We start from the raw sequence: 25,464 nt of genomic DNA, 5'->3' as shown, positions 1-25,464 counted from the left end.
GTCTTTTTTTTTAGGCTGAGTTCTTTGAATCATCCATTTTCTGTTAATCTAGCTTTTTAGATTTTCTGATGTCCCATATGTAGTGAGGGTTGCCTCTCCACATGTAGTATGGGGGATTCATTGTGTGACTTGAAGGGAAGCAGAAGACATATCTTTGCCAAGGGTGTTATCTTCAGGTTCAAGCTAATTTTTGAGCAATGTTTCAATATTGGAAGGGAAAGAGGATGCCAAGCTTTATATCCAAGGCTTACCAAATACCCAGTTCCACAGTGGATACACACAGCAATTGTCATAGAAACCCAATTGTGCAAATTATAGCAAAATAGAAATCAGAGAAAGTATGCATAAGAGAATATAAACCAGACAATATGGAGTGAAGGAGTTCTCACATTTTGGAGAGAAGTAACTTGTCTCAACCAAGGGAGAGATCCTAGATCTTGCCCAATGGGAAGTTCCCCAAACTGTCTAGTGTAGCAAACTGGAGAGGGAGACATGATGAAGACTGCCTTCTCCTCTAATGTCTTCCCAGAGTCTTTTTCTTCAGCAACTTGAAATGAAGTTGGTCTCTTCCATCTTCTCTCTTGAAACTGGAAGCCAAAAGATGTGGAGGTGACTCAAAGCTAGACAGGAACTACAAGCAACCTGAAGACAACTTGAAGAAGACTGAGGAAGGCTGTAGCCCTCTGGATTTTCACAACTCCACCCTGTTCCTCACACAGGGAAGGGCATTTATCTTCACCAAAGGGGAGAGAGTCCTACTGGGACTGGGATTATATATAACAGGTCAAAATATATATATATATATATATATTTTTTTTTTTTTTTGGAGGGGGGAAGGAACAGCAATTGGGGTTAAGTGACTTCCCCAAGGTCACACAGATAGTAAGTGTCAAGTATCTGAGGCCACATTTGAACTCAGGTCCTCCTGACTTCAGTGCCTGTGTTCTATTCACTTCAGTGATGGGGTACAGGCTCTGGGAAACCCCTTGAACTCTGATTGAATCTTCCCACTTGATGAGGCAGTTGCCTGAGGCCATGTGATAGTAATGGCAATTAAAGATTCCCCTGTATTGGCTTGGTTTTCAAATTGATTGTGTTAAAACCCAGAGTTTGTTAATCCCACCTGTGGGATGGGCTTGTTGATGTGAAAAGAAAGTCCTGAACTGGGAGGAGCTGGTGATGTAGATTTGGAGAGACACTAGAGAGAGGCGGAAGATTTTTTTGGAAGCAGCACCTCGTGGAGAGAGAGAGACTAAGAATTACTGGTGGCCGCTTTGAATTGCCCTGGACTTTTGAGACCTGCCCCCTGAGCTGCCAAGGACTGAGGAGACATGGCTGTTTTGCTGGTACTTTGTCTGTCTGTTTTGATGTTATTTTGCCAGATTTGTCCACTGGTGAAAGACAGTCCTTTTGTTGAAGAAGTCCTGGAACCTGGCATTTGGTTAAGAAGCCCTGAGACTGTCCTGCAGACAGAGAGTGAATACTGTCCACTGGTGAGGGACAGTGCTGTTGTTGCAGGGGTCTGGAGACTGTCCTGCAGACAGAATGAATACTGTCCACTGGTGAAGGACAGTGCTGTTGTTGCAGGGGTCTGGGAGCCTTTCTGTTGGTTCAGAAGCCCTGAAGAAGGATTTTCTTGTTGTATGTTTACAGAAATCCTGGGAGAGGGCTTTGCTAATGTGTTCAGGGGTTCTAGGAGTGTTCTACAGACAGAGGATAAATTCATGAAGGGACTGGCAATGTATCTTATGGCCTTGCTAAGCCTTGTCTCCCCAGGAACTAAGATTGCTGAGAACTTGCCTCGTGTCAAGAAGAAGAAAAGACCTCCATTTGGGTATTAAGTGCTGTGTTTAAACTTGATGTAACTCTGGGGTAGATTCAATTGTGATCCAGGGGTGGGGAACTTTTGACCTTATTGTGCTCTGTGATTGACAAATGAAGGTACTTTACTTATGTTTGGAAACTAATCTCCATTTGAGAAGAGGGGCTTTGTGGTGGACTTAATTAAGGTATAGCCTAGGGGTGGAGAAGTATTTAGAACAGAGACTTTGTAATTGATTGAATGATTGGAAGGTCCTGGGGTGGGGTAGTACTTGGAGATTATTTAATCATACTTAGTAAATACTGTATTTTGAATGATGTCATGTTTTGATCTTCTCTGTTCTGGGTTTGTTACTGAATAAAATAGAGAGCACCTATGCTGGTATTTTGAACCTGGAAAGTTGCCTTTGCTTGGTATTACATTACAGGCCATAAGGCTTTCATTATAGCTAGGCCCAAATCTTTGTTACTCTTCACCTAGCCTAGCTCTCCATTGTCCAGCTACTTCCCACCCTTGATCCTCTCAAAATATCTATACCCATCCTCGGCATTCCTATATATTTCCAATGAGATTCAACAGCAAGAGATAGAGAAATCCAATTTAAAGTTACTGTAGACATTATAAAATATTTGGGAATCTACCTGCCAAAACAAACCCAGGACCTATATGACCACAACTACAAAACACTTTTCACACAAATAAAGTCAAATCTAACTAATTGGAAAAATATCAATTGCTCGTGGTTGGTGGAGCTAATATAATAAAAATGACAATTTTACCTAAATTAAATTCTATATTTAGTGCCATACCAATTAATTTACCAAAAAACTACTTTATAGAGCTAGAAAAAATAGTAACAAAATTCATTTGGAAGAATAAATGGTCCAGAATATCAAGGGAATTAATGCAAAGAAATGCTAGGGAAGGTGGACTAGCTATACCAGATTTCAATCTATATTATAAAGCAGCAGTCATCAAAACTACTTGGTACTGGCTGAGGAATAGAGGAGTGGATCAATGGAATAGATTAGGCACACGAGATTCAGAAGTCAATGACTATAGTAATCTATTGTTTGATAAACCCCCAGACACTGGTTTTTGGGATAAGAACTCACTATTTGACAAAAACTGCTGGGAAAACTGGAATATAGTATGGCAGAAACTGGGCATAGACCATTATCTAACACCATATACCAAAATCAAGTCTAAATGGGTGCATGATCTAGGTATAAAGGTTGATACTGTAAGCAGTCTCCTAAAACAAGGAATAGTTTACCTATCAGACTTGTGGAGAGGGAAAGACTTTATGACTAAACAAGAATTAGAGAACATCATAAAATGTAAAATGGATAATTTTGACTACATGAAATTGAAAAGCTTCTGTACAAACAAATATCTATACCCAAATCTGTTACTTTTAAACTAGAGTAGCCCTCCATTATCTGTCATCTCCAGGCAGCCTTCAGCTATTTTCCTTTCTTAATCTCATTCCTGGAGTCTGACCTCAGTAGTTGTAATGAGAATGTAAATTTTAAAGATCTTCCCTGCCCCTAGGCTAAAGTGCACCTGAAGCCTGGGGAGGGAGGCTTGTTTTTCAGTAGATACTTCTTGATTGGCCAGTGAGTCAATAAGGTTGTTACATTCTCTGAGCCAGGAGAAAGCTATATAAGCCCTGATGTGTAGCTTTGTTTTGGGACTCACTTTGAGAAGTGTTCTGTGATTTAATCTGAATTCTGGGAAGCCATTGTTTGTTGAGAGTCCCCTGGCTTTGAAAAACCCAGATGCTGATTTGGTATGGATGTAATGGTTGGACAGTTTGGAAATCTGTCTACTTGATCTGTTTCTGTCTTGATAATTCTGCCTGTATGCTTTGAAGTTCGGGGTGCTGACCTCTTTCCCCTGAACAAGGTAAACGATATATATCTGACTGATTAAAGTAAGCTTGTTAACCCATTTTGAGTTGCTTTCCTTTAACAAAGCAGATCCAAGAACCTGTATGGGCAGCAAACCCTGAGGATGAGCTTGGGGTGCTTGCTGCTACAGTAGTCAAGATCCTTCTTAGACTCCTCCTCAAGACCCTTCCCAAACCCTTACTCTAGACCACCCTTAAATCCTTCTACAATCTTTCTGTATATAAGATCCATCTTGCTTCCATGAAGCTGCCAAGAATTCAATCTAGTGCAGACTCATTCTGTGTCAGATTATTCTGGCCTGCTTGTCCAATATAAGTCCACAAATACTTAGGCTCCTTAGACTCTATACATTAAGGCAAATCTTTAGTAAACTTTGCTTTTCTTTGGCTGAGAGAAGACTTGAGTCAAATTCATTCGGCAGGTGTGCTGATATTTTGGGGTCTTGAGCCCCCCTAATCCCTAAACCTCAACAGCGCCAACTAGTTGCCCCCCAAATGCTTTCTTTACCTTTATTTCCTTTTCATCCTTTATGAATTCTTTTTTCATTTTTTAATATGGTAAATTGGGTTTTTTATTTTTTCATCAAAGTAAAGAACATGTTGGTCAAAGGTAAAGTGGATTTGTTATTTTTATTATTAAAATACTTCCTACTTCTTTGTATCAATTCTATGTCTTTTTTGTTTTTTGTCTTCCTAACAATGCTAGTAGGTATTTGTGAAGTAATGTGTTGTGTAAGTGATCAATGTACTCCCTCTTTCTGGTACCCTCCTTTCTGTGACTAGTATCACTCCTTCTCAGCTCTTCCTCCTGGCCTTCCCTTGGGGTATATAATTTCTCTCTGGTCACTCCCTTGGCTCCTGACTCTGGGAATATTTTTCCTTTCAAAACGGCCTAGAGGCAGCAATGATAGCAAAGGAAAAGTATCTGAGGCACTTACCTAGGAAAAGATAACTACTAGTTTGTTTATAATTTGAATGCTGGCTTGAAGACTTATTACTTTAGTCATTGTGTGACCTCTACCCCCAGTTTTTCCCCCTTCTGGTGGAGGGTGTATGAATACCTTTCATCCTCAGTTTCTCCATCTGTAAAATGAAGAGTTTGAACTAAATGTCTTTACAGGTTCCTTTTGGCTTCAAATCCATGAAGTTTCTTTCCCAACAATGCAGGGACTAGGTCCTATAATCAAAGTAAACCATAATCCCTTACTTGTGACCCTGGAGTCTTAATGTAGGTGTTGACTTTAGCCTTATCTCTCTCCTTTCCCTTCCTGCTGACAAGTTTCAGTAGGTGTAGCAGCAAGCACCCCAGTGTCCCCAGGGTGGCTGCTCACACAGGTTCTTGGATCTGCTTTGATAAAGGAAAGCAACTCAAAATGGGTTAACAAGCTTACTTTAATCAGTCAAACATACATATATCGTTTACCTCATTCAGGGGAAAAAGGTCAGCACCCTGAACTTCAAAGTATACAGGCAGAATTATCAAGACAGAAACAGATCAAGTAGACAGCTTTCCAAACTGTCCAACCATTACATCCATACCAAATCAACATCTGGGTTTCAAAGCCGGGGGGCTCTGGACAACGGCTTCCCAGAATCCAGATCAAATCACAGAACACTTCTCAAGATGAGCCCCAAAACAAAGCTACACATCACGGCTTATATAGCCTTCTCCTGGCTCAGAAAATGTAACAACCTTATTGACTCACTGGCCAATCAAGAAGTATCTACTGAAAAACAAGCCTCCCACCCCAGGCTCCAGGTGCACTTTAGGCTAGGAGCAGGGAAGATCTTTAAAATTTACATTCCCATTACAGTAGGATGTCTGGAATTATTCTACCAGATTCAGGACTCCTATCAGGTACCCAAGTACCCAGGGACTGAGCCAGCAATATTTCCTCCTTCAGTTAAGGCTCTCTGCCAGTCCATATCACCTCTAGGCTTATATTGACTATACCTTATCTTTGTTCTGTCTGAGGCCCTTTTGTAGACCTTTCATGTTGCCAAGTCAGTTAGAAGTCTCCTAGATATACTATGTGAAGATCTAGGGATTTTAGTGGACTGCATGCTCATGTGACATTGCAGTTTAGTCCATTAATGCTACCTTAGCTGCATTTAGAGAAACCTGGTGTGATGTTTAGTAATAATTCATCCAAGTAGATAGGATCCTTACTAAATATTGTACCACTGAATTTCCTGAACGCATATCTGTATATGTATGTACAATTTTATTCAGGAAACAACATTTTGCTGTAATAAAGAGTATGAGTGTATACATGCATTCATATATTTCTTCATACTACATCTTTAAAACCAGGGAAAATTGAAATGCATCTTATAGCCTACTTGTTAATCATAGAAAACTTTGGAATTATATTGGGATAGAGGAACATTAGAGGTCATCTTGCCTAATCCCTTTAATTTTCATTTAGTTAAGGAACCTGAGGGTCAGAGAAATAGTATCACAAAAGTGTAAGTGGTAGAGGCAGGATTGGAACATTGGGGCTTCAATTCAAATCCCCACCCTCTACATTGCACCACAAAATAAGGCTCCTTTCTGTATAGAAGGGAAGGAGAGGAGAGGAGTCACACAGTCAGGTTTGTGCTTAAGAAACATTTCTTGGGAAGTAATATATAGGATGGACTAAAGTCAAGGAGAGACTTGAGTCAGGGAGATTAATTAAGAGACTGTCGCCATAATATAGAGAAAGGTAATGAGGGCCTGAACTAAGATGGTAGCTGTGTGAATGAAGAGAAGGTGTCAGATGGAAGAATTGTTGAGAAGATAGAAAAAGCAGGGTTTGGTGACTGATTGGCTATGTAGGGTGGTTTCTAAATCTCAGTACAATGCTGAAGTTGCAAACTGGGAGACTGGAAGGATGGTGATGTCTTTGACAGAAATAGAAAAGTTTGGAAGAAGGGAATTTTTTAGGAGGAAAGATAATGAGTTCAGTTTTAGACATGTTGATTTTGAGATGTTTCTTAAACATTCAGATTGAAATGTCTACTATATATGGCCAGGTAGCACAGCGAGTAAGAGCACTGGCTCCAGTGTTGAGAAGACCTGGAGATTGAATCCCAGGCTCAGACACTTAGCACCCACCCAGAAACACCTGGCCGTGTAACCTTGAGCAAGTTACTTAACCCCAATTGCTTAGGGGCGGCCAGGTGGCTCAGTGAGTAAGAGCACCGGCTCCAGTGTCGGGATGACCTGGATTAAATCCGGGCTCAGATACTCAGCACCACACCCAGAAATAATAACTGGCCGTGTAACCTTGAGCAAGTTACTTAACCCCAATTGCTTTAAAAAAAAAAAAGAAATGTCTACTATATGATTGGAGATTCAGGTCTTACGCTCAGTGAAGAAACTGGGCTGGACATATAGGTCTGGAAGTCCTCTGGAAAGAGATATTAGCTAAACCCATGGGAACTAAAGTGGTTGCCAAGAGAGAGCAGAGGAAGAAGGGAAAAGGGCCAAGCAGAGAACTTGGGGAATGCGCATAGTGAGCAGGCTGTGGATGACGATCCAACAAAGAAGACAGAAAAAGAAGTCAGACAGGTAGGGAGGGAGCTAAGAAAGAACAACATCACAAAACCCATAGAGGGGGTAGTATCCCAAAGGAGAGGATGGTCAATACCCAGTAGCAGTGTCAAATGCAGAATACAGGCCAAATAGTTTTAGAACAGAAGGTGTGAAGTCAGGCAGGAGTAATGCTCTGAGAAAATACTGAAGGTTAGAGCAGGGGTGGGGAACTGCAGCCTCAAGGCCACATGTGGTCCTTTAGGTCCTAACGTGCAGTCCTTTTACTGAATCCAAACTTCATAGAACAAATCTCTTTAAAAAAAGGATTTGTTCACTTAACCCCAATTGCCCTGCCTTCCCCCCTCCAAAATGCAAAAAAAAGAAAAAAAGGATTTGTTCTGGAAAACTTGGACTCAGTCAAAAGGCCACACCCAAGGACCTAGAGGGCCACATGTGGCTTCAAAGCAGGTTCAGGAGGTGTGAGGCATAGGGTAAGAAGGGTGGAATGATAGGCAACTATGGAGAATATTAGGATTCTAATTAGGGAATTAGAACATTTGTGGTTAGAACTAATGTGCAACATTCCTTATGTGTGACTGAAGTAGAATGAAAGATGTTATAATATTTAAGGAGGTTGATGAATTGGAAGGTTAATGAGTTTTAGGGTGTATTTATAATGGCCATAAAGGTGAGAAGCAGTCTTGGGAACAGGAGGTAGTTTCTAATCAGCTGAAGTTCAGTGAAGGGCAGTGTAGGCCTTTGGTTGCAGTTTTGATGGGACCACTGGATTTTCTGAGGGAGTGGATGCTATTGGGTGACTGTGGCCATCTATATTATTGGTGACCAGGGGTTAGGAGTGGAGTGTTATGGGCCAAGACACTGGTGAAACTGAGGAAGCCTGAGTTTCCCCTCAAACTCCCCTTTTCTACACATACTCTCACAATGACAAATATTGTTTTGAATAAAAATGCTCTAGAGGAGACCTAGGGCAGTTGGTTAACTTTGCTCCCAAGTGGATTGATCTTTGGACTCAGCTCTGGGCCCTTTGCGCAACAAGAATATAAAAAAACACTTTTAGGACTTTGAGGAGAGCTCCTGGGACTCCAGGGAACTTCCTTGGTAACTGTTTATTTCTTTACCTGCTTTTGCTTTCTTGGACTGCTTTTTCTCACCTACTGGATTGCCTTTTATCCAGTGGTTAGTGAAAGGCATTGTTTATCTGAATTTCCAGATTTTGAGTGATTCATTAACACCCAAGAGGCAACTAAGACCAAGACACTCTAATACTTAGCATAATGCCTAGCATATAGAAGGTGCTGTGTGCTTGTTGTTAAATGTTTTTTTCATCATCATCACCACCACCACCATTATCACCACCGTTACCACCTGTTCTTCTCAACACTTCCTCTGAAATCACTAACAGTAAAAGCTGACATTGTTATCTTACATGCTAGTATAATAAAATTGACATTGCTGTCTTGTAACATTATAACACAAAAGTCACAAAAGTGACATGGAAGTCTCACTGGCAACAGTTTTTAGGAAGGATGCAGTATTTATAATGAAATAACAGTCCAGAGGCTTGTCCTTTACAAAAGTATTATATGATAACACAAAATGGAAGATGTTTCTTGTGGACAGAGTTAATTCAGAATCATAATGCTAGTCTCTCTGCTTATAATAGCTTGATTATAATCTTAACTTTTGATTTTGGAAAGTCATAGTTACAAAATATTTTCAAATGTCATTAAAAACTGGAAAAAGTCAACACCCAACAACTGGGGAATCACTGAAGAGTATAGAAATAACTAATATTTATATGTAAATTTCAAATTAGTAAACTACATATTATCTCTTTTGATTATCAAAATAATTTTGTAATGTATGGGCTTTCCCCTATTTTCCAAATGAGGAAACTAAAGAGGGAGAGGTTATGTGGTTCACCCAGAGTCACTCAACTCATTAAGGCAGAATTCAAACTTAGGTCTTTTTGACTCTTAAGTTCAGCATTCTCTCCACTAAGGCAAGTGTATTTATAATGGAATAGTATTACTTTATAAGAAATGACATGTAACCTGTATCTACATTGTTACACCTTTGCGAGGAATCAGAGAAGCATGGAGAGATCTGTACGGTCTGATATAGAATTAAGAAAACAAAAATCTTGAAAAAAATATTAAAAAATAACTACTGTAATATGAAGGAAACATACTAAAATATAGCTGAACTCAGATTAAATGCAATCATCCATCTTGATTTCAGAAGACAGGAAATAAAACACGTTTCTTTCCTCTTGGTAGAGATGTTGTAGATTTCAGAAGATGGAAGCATCTATTGATTTTACTTGGTTGATTTTTCTCTGCACAAGGGGAAGGGTCTACAGAAGAAGAAATATGGGGTGATCCAAAGTCTTAGCATAGTTTTCAGGTACTAAGACTTTGGAGAAATGTTGTACCGTTAATTTTCCTATGACACTTATTTTCCTATTGCCGCTATGTATTGGAGTATTTATGATTTCTTAACCATTCAGTATGTATACCTATTGCTTCCACTCTCGCAAGGTTCCTATCTTTTTAATAAAATGTCACTAATGAAGTTTTTGAGAGTTGTGCCTCTCATCCCATTTCCTCTCATAAATGGTTTTTATTGTGATTATGCATATCATGGTGATTTTTAATAACTCATAAGTATCATTAGAGCAGAATTGACTGTATTGTTGAATGACTATTGAGTAAACAACAAAATCAGTATTTTGAACAAAGCATCTGCAAACACATCAGTCTTACTAGGCCTGTTGTATATGCTGAAATAACAGTTGTTGATGTTGTTATTTACCTCAAATAAGCCACATTAAACCTGGCACTGGTCACTCGGTTAGTCCATGATGAGAGTTTTGTCTACAGAAACATAGTGTATAGATAGATCATTTTCTTAGTACAGTTCACCTCCTACCTTTCCAGGCTGGCATCTGTGTAAAGGACAAAAGGGGTTTGAATAAGCCAATACCAGTGCATGGTAAGGGCAGTCAAATCGGCCAGTTGTTTATTAATATTGTGTGCTAGGCACTGTGCTAAGGATTAGAGATACCAAAAATAAAAATGAAAGACAAAAAACAGTCCCTGTCATCACGAAACTGACAATCCAATGGGGGAGAGAACATGAAAATAACTATGTACAAACTATAGGAAAATTAGAAATAATCAATGGGAGGCAGGTACTAGAATTAAAAGGAATTGGGAGGGGTGGCCAGGTAGCACATCGAGTAAGAGCACCGGCCCCAGTGTCAGGATGACCTGGGGGATCGAATCCGGGCTCAGACACCTAGCACCCACCCAGAAACACCTGGTCGTGTAACCGTGGGCAAGTTACTTAACCCCAATTGCTTTAAAAAAAAAAGAATTGGGAAAGGTATACTGAAGAAGGTGGGATTTTACCTGGGATTTGAAGGAAGTCAGCTAAGTCTTTTTTTTTTTGCATTTTTCCACTTATTCCCAAAAGAATTTGTAGGTTTTATGACAGTTTTGTTTTTCTTGCTTTTTTTGGTTTGGAGTATCTGCAATCACATGTGCATGAGTGAGGTTATCTAAATGGTTTAGTAATAGCTGTATCATTCCTAACAACTTTGTGATAAAAACTGCAAAGTTAAATTTATTGTACTTGAATGAGTACCATACTAATTGTACTAATGTAATTAGTCTGGTCTTACTTAATTTTATTTAAATGTCTAAATTATGTCTTCTTAAAAATGTGTTTAATTCATGCTGTTAGGTTTGGAGGGGTTGTTACTAGGCTGTGGAGATTGATGTACAATGTGTTCATTATTTTACATAATTATCAAGTCTGTAGCATGTGAGTTTTACAATTTAGGCAATATTTAGATAATTTTAATGACTATTTGGCAAAGTATTAAAATTTTCAGTAGCGGTATTTTCCCCCTTTGGTGAGAAAAAAAAACAAAACTTTTTTTTTTTTTTTTTAGAAATAGAAAATCTTGGGGCGGCTAGATGGCATTGTTAATAGAGCACCAGCCCTGGAGTCAGGAGGACCTGAGTTCAAATAGGGCCTCAGACACTTGACACCCTTATTAGCCTTGTGACTTTCAGCAAGTCATTTAACCCCAATTGCCCTCCCCTACCCCCCCCAAAAAAAAAGAAATAGAAAATCTTAGGTTTTTTTAGTTTCTAAGTTTTTGTGGCATGGCTACTTGAGAAGTGTAACTTCTTTGAATCAGTGCTCAGACTTTCTATGGATATGATACGGCGATATCCTTAACTGAAGTTCTGCAAAACTGGTGTTTGTCACTTGAACAGCTTCAGAGCAGGTTCCTCCAGCTGATCCAACCTAGCTGCCCCTCTTCACAGCTTTTTACAGAAAAGGAAACTGGCAGAGAAAGGTCAAAGGAATTGTCCAAGATCACACAGCTAGTTAAGTTAAGATTTGCACTCAAGTTTTCTAGATTGGAGGTCTGGCACTATCTGTTGCACCAGCTAGCTGAATTTGCTCTCCCTGTCTGTCTCTTTCTCTCTCCCACTCCACCCTCACACCACCCACCATTTATGATAAAGAAATTAAGGACTGGGGTGGCTAGGTGTTGCAGTGAATAGAGCACCAGCCCTGAAGTCAGGAGGACCTGAGTTCAAATTTGGCCTCAGACACATAACACAAAAACTAGCCATGTGACCTTGGGCAAGTCACTTAACCCCAATTGCCCACCAAAAAGCAAAAAAAAAAAGAAAAGAAAAGAAATTAAGGACTGCTGGATTTTGAGATGACACCATTAACCTGTATTTCTTTGAGATGATTTCTGAGGGCTCCCACCATAGAGGAATCATTATAGACCTTTCTTTAATAGTTAGGAATCAGTAAACTGGATTTTATGGGTCATACTTTGAGTACATCCAAGATCCCACTGATTCAGCAAGAACATGCCTGTTCTCTTACTGAGATTAGGCCTCAACATTTCCTTCTGTTCTTCTGTTAATGGGCAGTCTCCAAAGTCAGATACCTCAGGATTCAATTCAGAGCTTGAACAGACAGGGCTTCAGTGATGCTCACTGGCACTCCTTGTCTCTCTCCTCCCATATGCCTCTGTGTAGTCTGCGCATGTGATCAAAGTATGCAGGTACTGAGTCCCAGGTTCTTTCTTGAAGCATCCTGCTAGAATTTTCAGAAGACTAGAATTAGTCCCAACCAATTCTTACATTCCTGTAAGTATTAGAAGATTTAGACATACTGGAGATAAAAAATGTTCAATTTTCTATTGATACCAACCACTTCCTTGAGAAATCTCAGGCTTGGGGCGGCCAGGTGGCACAGCAAGTAAGAGCACCGGCTCCAGTGTTGAGAACACCTGGAGATCGTATCCCGGGCTCAGACACTTAGCACCCACCCAGAAACACCTGGCCGTGTAACCTTGAGCAAGTTACTTAACCCCAATTGCTTAGGGGCGGCCAGGTGGCTCAGTGAGTAAGAGCACCAGCTCCAGTGTCGGGATGACCTGGATTAAATCCGGGCTCAGATACTCAGCACCACACCCAGAAATAATAACTGGCCGTGTAACCTTGAGCAAGTTACTTAACCCCAATTGCTTTAAAAAAAAAAAAAAGAAATCTCAGGCTTACCTTCGTATACTGCCTTCATGTATTAGTAAGCTTTCTCAATGCACCTAACAGATCTAAGCGCTATAAGACGCTTTAAAGATCATTCCTACCACCCCCCTATCACTGACATATATGTCCTAAAAATATTGGAAAATGATGGCAACTTGAGATCCACGTACTTGATAGGATTGCACTTTACATTCTAAACTTTTATGTCTACACAACGCCCCATGAAAGCATCCTATGAATGCATGTAATACATGCATAAGGAATTGATTATTTTTGTATTCCAGTCCACATGTGATACCTTAATCTTGATATGAACATTATCTTTCCCCCCAAACCCTATTACTTTCAAGGGTTGAGAACTAGGTGTCATCCTTGACTCCTAACTCTCTCTCATCCCCCATATCCAGTCTACTGCAAGATCTGTTGGTTTTACTTTTTTATATCACTTGAATATAGCCCCTGTTCTCCTCTGACATTGCTAACACCTCAGTGCAGGCCCACTTACCTTATTTGTGGACTCCTGCAACAACATGCTAGTTGCTCTTCCTTCCTCCAATCTCTCTCCACTCCAATCTGTCCTCCATTCAGCTGTGTATCTTCCTGAACTGATCTTCCTAGATCACAAATTTGATCTTGTCATTCTCCTATTCAATAATTAACTCCAGGATTAAATTCCAAATTATTTGTTTGGTTTTATAACCCGGCCTTTCTTCCTTTTCCAGTCTTTTAACATCTCACTTTCTATATCCTCTTCAGTTTTGGAGCCTCCTTAATAGTAGATTGTCTATAATTTATTATATATGTGTATATATATATATATATATATGTGTATATATATATATATTTTATTTTCCCCCAATTACATGTTGAAACAATTCCTTAGATATTAAAAAAAAAAGTTTTGGGTTTCAAATTCTATGCCTCCCTCTTTCCTTTCCTCCTCTCCCCCCCCACTGTAAACAATCCATTATAATTTATACATGTGCAATCATATAAAACATGTACAAGAAGACTCAAATAAAAAAAAAGAATGAAAGAAAGACAGTGAAAAATAGCTTGTCCAGATCAGCTCAGATGGTATCATTTGTTTTGGAATGGGAGGTAAGGGGAGGGGAGCCTGTTCAGTTTTTCCCCAAGGGCAAAGCTTGAAACTCAAGCCAAGTTAACAAGCATTTATTAAGTAACTACTTATATACCAAATACTATGCTAAATGCATAAGGTACAAAAAAATTTAAAAAAAGTTTTTAATCCAAGGATCTCTAGGAGACAACATGAAAAAGAATGATGTACACCCACCCCCAAAGCCCGCCCCCCCGAATTGCATTAGAGACAAAATTAACAGGCTTCTTCTGACCTGCTCCTCTCATACAATCTCAGGTAAGGTTTTTATACATTCTCCTCAAGTGACTTTTGGCTACACAGCAAAGAAGTTAATCACTACCATTGAAACTGTAGGCCTTACATTCTTTGAATCTTATCACTTTATTTGGCTAGGGGGTTTTCATATCTAGACAAAAATGATAATTTTTGATCTATGATAATTGTCTACCACAAGTATGTAAGGAATAAACTCCCAGATCTGCTAAATGAAGAAGCCCAGGGTGCCAAAAAAAAAAAAAAAAAAGGCCTGATGGGAAGTTGTCACCCAGGAAGAGCCACTTTTCCTGCCACCCTCCAGTTGAATATTCTTGAGACTTACCGTCATAGCCAGAGGCAATGCCCATTCAAATGCAAAAAGCTAGTTTAGAAGATCCAATCCAGCAGGATTCACTCCTGCTGTCCCCCTCCCCCCAACATTCAGTTAGCCAACAAAAATATTCAACAGGAACTATGCAAGGAATGCAAAAAAAGCCCATAGGGAGCTCACATTCTAAAGGGAGGACAAGAGGCAAACAACTATGTATAGACAAGGTATGCACAGGTCAAAATTAGAGCTAATTTCAGAGGGAAAGCATGGAAGAAAAGTTATCTTGCAGAAGGTAAAAAAAAGAGAAAGATCGACAAAGAACTTTCTTTTAAAGTTGCAATCAGAAAAGCAGAGAATATGAAAATTTTAAATTGTAAACTCAGCAGTTTTTTTTTCTGGAGGGCAATTGGGGTTAAGTAACTTGCCCAAAGTTACATGGCTAGTTTTTTTGTGTGGGTGTTAAGTGTCTGAGGCCGGAACCGAACTCGGGTCCTCCGGGGCCGGGGTTGAGGCTTTACTCACTGCCACCAACTCATCAGTTTTTAATTAAAAAAATTTCAACTTAAAAATTTGAAGATCATAAAAACAAATTTAGGCACCTAAAACAATGAATTGGAACCTGTGGCTAAGTCTGCCTAACCCAGGGCTATTTAAATTAAAAGCAATTTAAGGATGTCATTCAGATAATAAAGGGCTGCCTCCAAGGCAAACGACAAATATAATCTCCGGACCAAGGGCGACTTTTTCCAATTTTTTTTTTTTAATCAAAAAGCACTTTTTATTTTTTGAACTAGAAAGTATTAGAATATTCCTACAGGTAAGCTCTTACATATAGGCTTATGTGTGTCGCATATGTGAGAAATATGCTCAGGCTAGGAATAAATAATATTCACTGCAAAGCCAGGAAGGTTTTCATTACATTTATTTTACATTTAGTCTCTCTGAATAAATGGGTAGCTCTTTTAATGGAGTAAGCTGACTCAGACAAATGTGAGCCCTTTTATACTGCTTCCATTGCAATTTCCCACCTTGTTCTCCATTGGCTAGATGTAACCTCTCAAGTACCCATAACAAGCCTTTAACCCACTACCTGATCAGAAGCCTGGCCCTGCTAGATCTGATTAGAACTCAGCTCTGATTAGAACCAGTCACCTCAGGGGGCAGGTAGGTGGCACAGTGAATAGAACACCAGCCCTGGAGTCAGGAGGATGTGAGTTCAAATCCAGTCCCAGACACTCAACACTCACTAGCTGTGTGACCTTGGGCAAATCACTTAACCCCAATCGCCCTTCAAAAAGCAAAAAAAGAAAAAAAAAGAACCAGTCACCTCTGCCCCACACCCTCCCATCAAAGAATGGAGAACTTTTTTTTTAAAGCAACTGGGGTTAAGTAACTTGCTCAAGGTTACAAGGCCAGTTATAATTTTTTGTGTGGGTGCCAAGTATTTGAGGCTGGAATCGATCCCGGGTCTCCTGATGTCAGGGACGGAGTTCTTACTCACTGCGCCACCTGGCCACCGCGGAACACTTGTTTTTTGAGGGGGAAGAAGGGCAGTTGGGGTTAAGTGACTTGCCCAAGGTCACACGGCTAGTAAGTGTGTCAAGTGTCTTGAACTCAGGTCCTCCTGACTCTAGGGCCGATGCTCTATTCACTGTGCCACCTAGCCGCCTCAATTGGAGCACTTTTAATTACGTGGAAACAAAATTCCTCCCATCAGTTCCCCACACCTATGTAAGTTGTTGTTTGTGATGCCTTGACTCTCCCAGTGAATTGGATTTAAGTAAGGCAAAGTTTCACAAAATCATCAGCCTCATTCTCTTCCAGAGTCATCTGAAGTCCAGTGGCAAGACAATGGCCCAGGCTGCTGTGGATGACCTTGGGGTCCTGGATGTCTGACTAATCTCCAAGTGCCCCAGAGCACCTGCTTCAGTTGCCTTTATGGCTGCTGGAATAAATTGCTCACATCTGCCCATTCCCTTAACTCACTGGTTTGAGGGGGGTCAACCTGATTTAGCTCATCTGTAAAGACAGTTTATCAGGAGGTGGCCACTTCGCATGCTACGGCTTCTTGGAGTCACAGTTGAATGCCAGGTAGACACCATAGATGAGCAGCCCTGAAGAGAGCTTGGCAAGCCTTCATACCAGAGGTACTAGTCTTCCTTGAATAATCCATTGTAGTGCCAATGCAATATTTATAGCACCCATGATCATGATAAAGACCATGACTATAAATATTGCATGATGTTCAATCACAAAATATACCAAACTCTCCATATAGAGGACAGAACTGAAGCATTTATTTAGATACTAGAAAACGGAATCTCAAAACCAGTAAGCCAATTCCATCATAGTACCAAAGATATTAATAAGCCATAATAACACTGAGAGCCGTACCATCCTTTAGCCTTCCCACAAACCAATACAAGATCAATATTTACTCACAAACCTCTCTCTCCCATTGTCTCACTACCTCTGGCTCCCCACTTCCTGTGGGCTCTGCTTAGCTTCAGCAAACTCCTCCCACCACAGTCTCCATGTGACTATATTCAGACTATTAGGGGGCAGAGTTTATCTTCAGAGAAGGAAACTTCCTGTGGGCTCTGCTGCACCCTTCAGCAAATTCCCTCCATCACAGGATCCATGTGATTACACTCAGCCTATCCTTCACAGCAGGAGAGGTCCTCAAACCTCAAATTAGGGGGCAGGGAAGATCTTCAAATTCCCATTCCCATTTCATCCACACACCCCTAAGTAGGTTAGGTATGTTCACATGGGTTGTCTAAGTGAGTATCTAAGGCAGGCATGGAGGAGTTAGATGGCTCAGTGGATAAAACACCAGGCCTGGAGATAGGAAAACCCGAGTTCAAATTTGGCCTTAGACACTTAATACTTATCTGACAGTGGGTGATCACTTGACTTCTGTTTCCCTTAATCCACTGGAAAAGGAAATGGCAAACCACTTTAACAAGAAAATCCCATGGACAGTATTGTGTGCTATGGTCCATGGGCCACAATGAGTCAGATACTACTGAATAACAAAGGGGGACATGGATAGATATCACTGGAATCTTAAAAATTTCTCTCCAAGGGAGACTTCAGGAACAGGATCGACAGCTACGAAAATGGTCTCTCAGTTCTTCAAGAGAGAGGGTAGTGGGCTAGAATTACATTTGTTTCCTCCAAATACTGTTGCTCTAGTGGCTCAATTGGTTCAGAACAAAAAGCTGCCAGTTTTCTGGTCTTCTAAACATTAAAGGTGAAGAAATATAGCTCTCACCTTATACTCACTGGCTTAACTCTTTCCCACCAAAATCAAGATACAAAAAGATCATCACAAATAGTGATGAATAAACTAGTTTATTTATAACAAACAGAAAACAGAGAAGTTCCAAAAAATTAGAATATTACAGAAAATATGGAATGGTTGGGCTCTCCCTCTGGAAGAGAGATGCCTCAGCTCAACCAAGAGAAAGAACTAGATCTTTCACACAAGGGGAAATTTCCCAAAGTCTCTAGAGAGGCAAATTGTAAGTCAGTTACATGTTCTTTTATAATCATACAAGAGAGTTTTTCTTTTCCCCTCCTTAGAGTAGGTCCAAAAGTGGTCTGGAATCACTTATGTCTTTCTCAAAAGGTACGTCATACCTATTCAAAGCTCTGGAACTATTGAGTTTTGGGGCTTAGGAGTGCTTGGGACCCCAGAATAGTGATGTGCTGGGTCCTGCCCAACAAATTGGACTCAAGTCTTCTTTCAGTCAAAGTAAAGCAAAGTTTATTACAGATTCACCATATTGGGTAGACTCTTAAGGAGCCTAAGCATTTTTGATGCTCAAGCTGGCCAAACTGCATCTCAGCTAGATTGAATCTGAGCACTTTCCTGGAGGCAAGATGGATCTTATATACAGAAAGATTGTGGGAAGGATCTGGGAGGGGTCTAGTAGTCTGGGAGAAGGGATTTAGGGAGGGTCTTGAAGGGGAGTCTAAAGAGGATCTTGTAGGGACTGGGAACTAGAGGTTAGACTCTAGGAACCAAGAGAATGGGATTAAGGGTGGGAAGTAGTAGAAGGATACCTGGAGATAACAGAAAATGGAGGGCTAGGCTAGGTTAAGGATAACAGATAGGTCTTGAACTAAACTGCCAAACATTCAAACTCTGCTACAGAGAGTGTAACTCCAATAGGAGTTGTTTGAATGCAAAAGGTATGCTTACCAAAAAGACAATTTTATGGAGAACTCACACAGGGCAAGTGTTCACATGGTGGGCAGAAGAAGTGATACAAGGACACTCTTAAGGTCTCTCTCAAGAACTTTGGAATTGATTGTGTGACAGGGGGGACACTGGCACAGGACCTCTCAGCATGGTGTGTACTCATCAGAAAAGGTGCTGTGCTGTATGAGTAAAGCAGAATTGAAACAGCTCAGAGGAAGCACAGGATGTGCAAATTTGGAGAATTCACCCCAAATGTTCACAGGGACTATTTGTGCCTGACCTGTGGTAAAGTATTCTGAGCTTATATTGGTCTGATCAGCCATAGTCAGACACATTAGCACAACTCCACCCTTCCCTCCCCCAATTGATCCGTGAACAGGAATTTCAGCCTAGGGTAAAATCCCTGCCGGTTATTTCTCCATTCTTCCCCGTGCCCCGGGCAGCCCCCCCATATTCCCCATCTCCACCCCTTCTAGCCTTCTAGGTTCCTGGTCCCTTACCCTAGGGTAAACTTTGAAGAGTGGGGAAGTTCAAATACATACTGACCAATCACTGATTGTAGTTTCAGCTTAAGTAACCTATTGGAATCTCTTAAAAAACCAGCACATTGTCCATGCCAACTCACTGTCTGATCTGGGTATGTGACCCCAACAGTTCCGAGGCAATAAAATCCACTTCCAAAATTTACTCTCGGTTATCTTTTGTCTCGATCCTTTCAGCTCAACATAGTGATGTTATTTTGGTCCTCTTGGAGGAGGAAGGACAAGCAACAAACCAATGGCCTCAGTCGAATGCTAGATCAAGTGGGAGAATTCAAGGGGGTTCCTAGAGCCTATACCCCATCAGAACCAAGTCTGTTCCTCATGTAGGCATGCAGCATCAAGCCAGCATTCTATTTACCAAAGAGGAGAATCTCATACAAAATGTTTCAGGTTTGGCTAGAAATCTGGGTTACACACACACACACACACACACACACAATTACCCGACACCCACCCACCCATCAACTTTGACATACGTTAAATACAGACAATACATAAATATCTCCAGGTTTGAGAATGATTTCTTTTTTTAAATGTAATTCTTTAAGGGCCTTCTACATGGCATGCACTATGGTAAGCAAAGATGAGTAGAGGGAAGGAACAAGAATTTATTAAGGGTCTACTATATGCCTTACACTATACTAAGTGCTTTGCAAATATTATTTTCCAAGTACAAAAATAAGATGGTTTCTGTGCTCCTAAACTATATATTCCATTATGGGGATGATGAGGTACAGGCTCTGGGGACCCTCATGAACTCTGATTGATCTTCCCATTCAATTGATGAGTCATTTGCCTGAGGCCATTAGCCTTTTGTTATAGCTAGGCTCAAATCTCTTACTTGTACTAGCCTAGCTCTCCTTTGTCCAGCACTTTCCACTTTTGATCCTCTCAAAATATCTATATACACCCTTGAAATGGCTTAGCCCACCATTGTCTCTTCTTCCAGCATCTTCCCACCCTTAATCACTCATTTACTGGAGCCTGACATCATTGACTCCTCCTGAAGACCCTCCCCAAACTCTTCCTCTAGACCACCCCTAGATTCCTCCCACACCCTTTCTGTATGTAAGACCCCATCTTGCCTTCATGTGTGTGACAGCACCACAGAATTTTCTAACACAGACTTGCTCTGTGTCCAATACAAGCCTTACAGATACCGAGGCTCCTTAAGAGTCTACCCAATGTGGAGATCTTTTAATAAACTTTTCTTTGGCTGAGAGAAGGCTTGAGTCGAATTCATTCAGCAGGACCTGGAGTGTTGGTGTTGGTATTTTGGGGTCTCAAGTACCCCTAATCCTATACATCATCATTTTATGATGACCCACTTCAGGGACACATATTGACATACAATCGATTATAGCATATTCACCACAATTATTAGCAGAGCAGTAAACATGCGTGGAAAAAAGGCCACTTGTTAAACTGGACCATGGAAGGCCTGTGTGGGAAGGAATGTGCCAGTTTAGAAAGATGATTTCAAGCCAAACTTTAAAAGGTTCAAAAATGCCAAGCAGAAGCATTTGTATTTTATATTAAAGGCAGTGGGCAATCACTCAAGCTTCTTGACAGAAGAGTGGTATGGTTAGATCTTTAAAATATCAATTTGGCAGCTGTGTAAAAACTACAAATTCAAGGAATTGATGCAGGATATCAGTTATAAGGCTATAGCAATAGTTCAGGAGAAGGGATGATAAGGGCTTGGATTAAGGTGGTTATGTTATCACCAAAGAGATTTATGAGATTCAATATATGAGTGGATGGATTTACAGAGATTAGGCAATTGATTGGATTTAGATTGAGAGGGAGGAAGGGAGGGGGAGACACGAACAGAGAGAGACAGAGACAGAGAGAGGAGGATGATTCCAAGGTTATAATCCTGAGTGACAGGACGAATGGGTAGGAGAAATTAGGAGATAAAAAAGTCCCAAGAGATACTGTGATATTAGGAGGAGGGGTGGGTTTAGAGGAAAAGGTAATGAGTTCTGTCTGGAATATGTGTTTGATATACTTACGTGACACACACATCTATATGGAAATAAAAGTCAGGCAGTTGGAGAACTAGAGCTCAGATAAGAAACAATGGGCTAGCTATGCAGATTAGTTCATCATTTCCATAGAGGAACAAGTTTAAAAAGGAAGAGCTGATAAGAACACTGTTTAGAGGGGAGGTCTAGGATGGAATTGCAGGTTTCAAATGCTAAGAGGGAATGAGAATTGATGATAATCTTTGAAAGGAGACCCAGAAAATCAGTTGACTGAGCTCAGCAATTATAAGCCAAGGTAGAGAAAGTATTCAGAAGAATTAAGGGGTTCAACAACTTTGAACACTGTATCAAGATCAAAGATTAGGAATAAATAAAGACTAGGCCCTTTCCTGGGCCCTCACCTTACTCTATACCATTTTACTTGGTGATCTTCTTGGCTCCCATGGATTCAATTGTCATCTCTATGCTCATGATTCTCAGGTCTATGTATCCAGCCCTAACCTCACTCTGGTTAACAAATGACCCCCAGGCCCACAAAGGGACCTGAAATGAAACAGTCTGATCACCAATTAAAAGCATTTATTATCTGAGAAGAGGAATTTTTAAGGGAGAGAAGAAAGGGAGATAAGAATTCGAAGCTGCTCAAAGGGGAGTGGAAAAAGAGTGAGATAATATCGTTTCTAGAGGCTTTCAAGTAGGGAGTGGGGGTGAAGGGGAGGAGGATGTTCAGAAAGAGGAGACTCTTAAATCTGGAGCTGCAAGTTTGCCCTTGGGCTAGTCAAGTCTGGTTCTGTGGTTCCTGGCAGCTACAGGCATCTCCAAATTGGCTAGAATTCAAGCAGCCCTGAACCTCAGAAATCACTGTAATTGACTGGTTGTTGTGTAACTCCATTGTCCTGCTCCCCCGTGAGGAAGAGAATTTCTTTCTTTCTTTTTTTTTTTTTTTAAAGCAATAGGGGTTTAGTAACTTGCTCCAGGTTACACGGCCAGTTATTTCTGGGTGTGGTGCTAAGTATCTGAGCCCGGATTCTATGCCCCAGGTCATCCTGAATCTGGGGCCGCTGCTCTTACTCGCTGAGCCACCTGGCCACCCAGAGAAAGAGAATTTCTAACATATATTATAGTTATTACAGAGCCCACGTTAACACTCCTAATTCGTATCTCCATCTGCCTCTTAGACATCTCAAACTGGAGATACTGGAGACATCTTAAACTCAACATGTCCAAACCTGAGTTCACTGTCTTTTTCCCAAAACCTTCCCCTATTCCTAACTTCCCTCTTTCTACTGAGGGCACTACCATCTTCTCAGTCACCTCAAATTATAATCTAGGTGTCATTCTGTCTCCTTACACTCTCTTATCCTCATGTCCAATCTTTTACCAAGTCCTGCTGATTTTATCTTTTCTGTCTCTTGTATATGCCTTCTTCTCTCCTCTGACAGTCATTACCCTGCCTCAACCTCTCCTTACCTCACCATGTTATTGCAATAGCCTACTGATTGATCTAACTGCCACATCTCTCCTTACTCTAGTTCATCCTTTACTCGGCTGTCAAATTAATCTTTCTAAAGCACAGATTTGACCATATCAGTTTATCCCATTCAATAAACTCAAGTGACTCTCTATTATCTCCAGGTTCAAATATAAAATCCTTTGACTAAAATGAACCTGTCTCCTTTTAAAGTTTTTTTTTTTACACCTTACTCTTTTCCACATAGTCTTCGATGTAGTGACATTCTTCTCCTTACTGCTACTCAAACAAGATACTCTATCTCCTGACTTCAGACACTTTTACTGGCTGTCCGATAGTTTCTTCCTTCTCATTTCCACCTTACAACTTCCCTGACCTTTCAAATCCCAGCTAAAATCCTACCTTCTACAAGAAACCTTTCCCAATCCTCCTCAATGCTAGTGCCTTTCCTTTGATTATCTTCAATTTATTCTGTATTCTTTTGTACTGTATCTACATAGTTACTTTCATGTTGTCTCCCTAATTAGATTATGAGATCCTTGAGGACCGGTACCTCCTTTCTAACTTTCTTTGTGTGATCAGCACTTAGAACAGTTTCTGGTATGTAGTAGATGCTTAATAAATGCTTATTGACTGGTTGACTATTGACTGATGGATAGGTCATTATCATCGTGCCTATTTCCATTAGCAATGATACTACTGATTAGAACATTGAATTTTCCTAGCAGGTTGTAGTTTCCTGGTGACTGGTTTAGAAATGTTCATTTCCATTCAATGAATTTCAAGCCCTATTCACCTGTGTTCTGTCTCCATATTACTAACTGCTTATTTATTTAAACTGAATGTCCTGTACACAACTCAAACTCAACATGTCCCAAACTGAATTAATCTTTCCTCCATAATCTCGATTCTTCTTGGTCCAACTTCCATATTACTGTTGAGGACCACCTCGGTCTTTCTAGTCACCCACATTCTAAACCTCAATGTCGTCACTCCCAATGTTCTCTCTGTCACCTCCCACCCCACATATCCACTCAGTTTCCAAATCTTGTTTCAGCACAGAACCTTTCAAATTTGTTCCCTTTGCTCACACAACTCCTCCTCCAGTTCAAGCCCTCACACACAGTATCACCTGGGTGAGACTATCACAATATCTTCCTATCCTCTTCCTCCACACACTTCTGGGGCTTCTCTTTCAAAAATCACCTTGTATCTATTTGGTACCTTTTTTCTATCTACCTAAATATTTCCTTGCTGTTTCAGCAGCTACACCAAAATTTCCTTCAGGGCAGATGCTGTTTCATGGTTTCTCTTTTGTCTTTTTATCCCCATTACCTAGCTCAGTGCCTTGCACAAATAAGGCACTTAGTAATGACTGAGGGATGACTAGATGGTGTGATATGATGGAGTAAATTCCAAAGGTCAGTGATTAAAGAGGTATTCGGTGAAGAGCAATTCCATAATGGAATACACTGTGAGTTCACTGTGACTGTTTCCAAGAAAGGTGTCATCAGAAATAATATTTTCCTCCAAGTATTCAGTTACATAACAGTAACCTGGTATCATTGAAAAAGGATCAGTCCCAGAGTGGGAAAGACTTGAGTTCATGTTCTGCTTTTAACACATTTTGACACATATGAACATCTTATGGCTCCAAATAACTCTATAAATGACATTAAGAGTTGCTGATCTGCTTTGGTACAGGGAATTTCCAAGTCTAGGAGATCTCTGTATTGATGCCACAGATCTATACCAAAAAAAAGTTTCATTTTTGATTGACATGTTTTATCTCATATATAGAAAATACTTGACAATAACCAAGCTGAATCTTAGATACATCTACTAAATGCATCAGTGATGTTATAATCCTGTTTTGAAATGATTTCTTCATTTATATTTCATCATTCTATTGAAAGTACAAAAGAAAGCAATTCGGAAAGAATACTGGAGGGAAAGGGTCAGACCTTTTGTGATACTCTGCTGATCCCAAATGAATGCACACCTCTGGGACTTCTGGATTAGTTTATTTCTGATAATAAAGGAAAGGAGGGGGAGGGGGAGGGGGAGACAAATAAACCTTGCAGAATGTGGTCCAGAAGCAACAACTGTGTTTACTCCTTCAGTGTTAACCCCCACGGGGTCCAGCTATATGAATCCCACACCTTCAGTCCCCAGGGAGAAATACAACAGGCTGAGAGGACATCCTTACCTCTGGGGAGAGTTTCCCGTTACCTCTGCTCCTCAACTCCTTATGACTAAAGGCAGTAAGTTGCATCACAGCCGCGGCAGCTATTTCCTTCTCCTCCTCTTCCTCATCCTCAGGTGTTGGTAGTGCTGCCCTCCAGAGACTAGGGACTGAGTGGGACCTAGGCAGTCACTAAAAAACGCAAAGGACGAAGTCAAGTTCAAGATCAGATGCACTTGTGTCTGGGGAGGCGTGAGGGCCACATTCATGGCCAGCCTAACCGCAAGGGACCTTTTCTCTGAGAAGAGGAGCGGGCGGAGTCCGCAGCAGACAGGTGAGGTCGGAGCCTAACCCTTCTCGCTGCCCTCCCTCCTCCGAAGTGATTGTGGCTGTGGCTGCCACTGAGGCGGTTCCGGCTGGACTAGGCGGAGGCGGGGGCGGGGGCATCCCCAACCCTGCCCCGGGACGAGCCCCTGGAGAATTAGGCGACTTTTGACTACTTTGAAGCCTCCCTGAG

At 40.8% G+C, this 25,464-nt stretch overlaps 1 long non-coding RNA gene across 2 annotated transcripts; it reads right to left on the bottom strand.

Moving 5' to 3' along the window:
* LOC138158873 (uncharacterized) lies at positions 1-25,455 on the bottom strand. 2 transcript variants are annotated; one of them, XR_011167756.1, is made up of 3 exons: positions 13,369-13,668; positions 10,090-12,411; positions 1-587 (listed from the first exon to the last, which is right to left on the bottom strand). It is a non-coding gene; the product is annotated as an uncharacterized lncRNA (long non-coding RNA). The 2 variants fall into 2 exon arrangements; XR_011167757.1 differs by lacking the exon at positions 1-587 and adding an exon at positions 24,972-25,455 and having other exon boundaries at positions 12,016-12,411; positions 13,369-13,477.
* Between the last annotated feature and the right edge of the window lie 9 nt (positions 25,456-25,464).

The sequence above is a fragment of the Petaurus breviceps genome, unplaced genomic scaffold (assembly GCF_028583685.1).
Source record: "Petaurus breviceps papuanus isolate PSGF00001 unplaced genomic scaffold, PetGlider_PUasm1.0 175, whole genome shotgun sequence".
NCBI lineage: Eukaryota > Metazoa > Chordata > Mammalia > Diprotodontia > Petauridae > Petaurus > Petaurus breviceps.
Note: the sequence above shows the minus strand (reverse complement) of the source record. Positions and strands in the feature narration are given on the sequence as shown.